We start from the raw sequence: 3,686 nt of genomic DNA, 5'->3' as shown, positions 1-3,686 counted from the left end.
AAGAATTCCAATAACACTTAAACTCTTAATCCAAATAGGAAATCTCTTATGCTTTTCCTTAATTGATAAGGAGACTAAAAGTTAAATATGAATAATCCACAAAAATAACTTTCACGTTATATATTCTTTTATTTATTTTCTTTGTAGTGACCATAATATAAAATAATATCACCTTCAAAATAAATTAAATAATTCATCAATTCCACTCTAGAAGCAATTAAATTCAATTTAAATGAGGTGGGTGTTACAAGGATAACTCAAGGATCATGTTTTTATGGAAATTGAATCAAAGATTCTCTCTTTGAGAAGTTGAATGTCCAAGCAATTTTCCATTTTCTTTCATTTGCTTCTTTGTAGAAATTTTAATGATATTTTGATTGAGGTTCCAAATTTAATTAAAGGAAAGAAAACTCCTTTGAGGCAATTTTATTTTTTATGAATATGTTTTAGGAATTGGAAATTGGAAAATTTCCTCAAATCAATTTTTTTATGGTCATTTTATTTTGTAAATTATTAACTCCAATCTTGATTAAGAAATTAGGAATCCCCAAAAAATTAGTCATGTTGGAATTTGAAGGAGTTATAATCCCCACTTTATTTAAAATAATTTTGGAAATCAAAGGACTCCATTGAAATGTGGTGGAGTTGAGGACTCCATTAAAATATGGTAGAGTCAAGAACTCCATTAAAATGTAGTAGGGTGAAGGACTCCATAAATTGGGTAGAGTCAAAAACTCCATTAAAATGTGATAGAGTCAAAGACTCCATTAAAATGTGATAGAGTCAAAGACTCCATTAATTGGGTAGAGTCAAAGACTCCATTGATATGGTAGAGTCAAGGACTTTATTAATTTGGTATAGTCAAGCAAGGAAGTTAATTTCGTACCGTACTGGCCGGTACCGCCGGAATTTGCCGTACCGGTGCTTAGGCCGGTACAAAAATGCTCTTGTTTCGTTTAAGTTTAAATACTAGCTGTACCAGAGCCGTTTCGGGCATACCAAGATAAATACCAGGTTTCGGCCGGAAAATAGATACCAGGCGAAACAAAAAAAACTCCAAAAACTCCCCAAATTTCAAGATCCACCTCCTCACTCTTACCTCAGTTTTTCCTCCTTTTCTTCGTATTTGTCTCTGCTACGCATTTCTTCTTCTTTGCCTTTGTCTTGCCGGCCTCTATTTCTACAACCCCTTCATCTTCTTCATTTATTCCTCAACATGTTTCTGTCTCTCTTTTTAGTTTTGATACACTCACTTGAAAGTAGAAATTGAGTAGTCAATCAAGAAGCAAGTGACAAGATTACAAAGCAAAACGTGTGGAGGTGAAAAAAAAGAATGAATAAAAATAAATAAATAAACTTATAATGAAAGACTAATGGGCTACAACTGTAAGCAAGATGTGTAGAGGTGAAAAAAAGAATGAAAAAAAAATCCTAATGAGTTAGGACTTCCAGTAGTTTGACTAGGTGGGTGTAGGACTTGGAAACTCTAAGCATTTCAAATAATAAAAAAATTATTAGTTAACGTAAATCATTTCAATTTTTTTAAATGTTCAAATTTTCTATTTTAGTTATGGCTCTACAATTGTAAAATGCATTTTTGTATTTTGGTAAAACTAAAATAGTTATAAAGCTATTTAGCATCATTGCTATTAATGCTCTAACTCCTCCAAAAAATATAAAAAGTTGTCAAAGTAATATATTGAGTTATTAGAAATATAACTTTGTATATTGTATAAAATAGTAAAAAATAGCGGTAAACCCAAAACGGTACACCGATGTTGACTGGTATCCGGAATATATTATATTGCTGGCCAAACCGGTACACCCTTCGGTACGGTATTGACTCTAAGAGTCAAGGACTCTATTAAAATGTGATTGAGTCAAGGTCACCATTAATTGGATAGAGTCAAGGAGTCCATTGATGCGATAGAATCAAAGACTCCATTAATTTGGTAGAGTCAAGAACTCTATTGATAGATTTGATTTGGTTGAGTCAAGGACTCTAGTTGACAAAACACTGAACCAAAGTTTGAAAGAATTTTTATTTGGTAATGTTCAAATAGGATTTATGATTCAGGAACTTGTATCTAAAGTTTCATGTATGGAGTTAGGAACTCCTCATGAAACCCCACCCTATTTGTTTTACCAAATAAAAATTTAAATTTGAAGAAAAGGAAGAGGGAGAGATTTAGAGAAGAAAGGGACCAATAAAATCCCAACCTAATGTTGTGTTGTGTGTTCCTCCTCTGCTTGTTGCTCTTTATCTCTGTTTGTGTCTCTGTCTTCTTTTTTCTTCTCTCTCTATCTGCGTGCTTCTCTTCTTTTGTGCATGCTTATCCCTTTCTTTTTTTAATCTGCCGAAGCCTCTTTAATTTATGGAGGAATTGAGAAACCGTTTTCTCCAATTTTTTCTCTTAACTGATCAATTCATGGAGCAGCTTGCGTCAATTTTTCTTCAGTAATTCCTAATTTCATGTTCAGCCGTGCTCTACTATTTCAACTTTTCAGGTAGTTGGTAGGTTACTCCACTTCTTTTGAGGTGTGGGTTTTATAGGTATTTTGTTTTAATATATATTTTTTTCTTTTGGACTCATGTGATCTCTCTATTTTTTTTTTTAAATATATGTCAATCTCCTTATTTTTAGGTGATGTGCTCCAAGTGCAACTAACCATTTCCACGTTGCTTTCTCTCCTTCCATTTTTTTATTGTGGTGGTACATGTGGCTAGAGACATTTTCTTTAACCAAACATCACACCCTTCAATATCTTGTCATCAATATTACTATTTAAGAGGATTCTCCTGTTTGGAATCCTCAATTTTGTAGTTCAAAAATACCCATTTACCCTAAGGTTTAAATGAGACATTTCGGTAAAAATACATCTCTAATTCCTTACAAAATAGGATCACTCTTCTAGTTGGGTTTCAAACTCAACTCTCACATCTCTCCCATATTCCACTAACCCCATCTTTTTACTTTTCTTGTTTTTTCTTAAGAGTACATATATTTTTGACACCCATAAACTTGTCCAAAACTTGTATTTATTTATAGTAAATTTTGCTTGGCAATTTTTAAGTAACCACTTTTTTGGCCGATGAAAATTTCATATTCAACAAGAAGCTTCTAATTATTCACCATTAGAGGAATCACCAGAACTTGAAGATGTCCAAAAAGTTACTCCTAGTGGTAGGTGTTTAGGTATGGGAAATAGAAGTGGTCCTAGTAGTCTTCTACCAAGATCCAATCTTGGCAAGAGAAAGGTTTGTGACATTGGCAAATACTTCTCTCCTAGAACAACGCTGGGAGCTTAAGCTTCAATTAAAAGTGCCTTTTTTTGCAAAGAAAATAAGAGGAGCGTTGATATGACTATAGTAAGATGGGTGTATGATGCTTGCATTCCAATTAATACTATAAATTCTAGTTATTATCAATCTATGTTGAATGCTATAGCTGCTTATGGTCCTAGATATAGAAGCCCAAATTATCATGCCTTTTAAGTACCTTTGTTGAGAGAAGCAAAAAGAGAAGTCCAATTGATTATTAATTCTCATCGTTCGTATTGGGCTAACTTTGGTTGTACAATATTGACTAATGGGTGAACGATACTAGTTATAGAATATTATTAATTTCCTTGTCTATTGTCCTAAAGGAATTATTTTTATATGTTATGTTGACGCTTCTGACTTG

This window comes from Quercus suber, unplaced genomic scaffold, assembly GCF_002906115.3.
Source record: "Quercus suber isolate HL8 unplaced genomic scaffold, Cork oak 2.0 scaffold_586, whole genome shotgun sequence".
NCBI lineage: Eukaryota > Viridiplantae > Streptophyta > Magnoliopsida > Fagales > Fagaceae > Quercus > Quercus suber.
Note: the sequence above shows the minus strand (reverse complement) of the source record.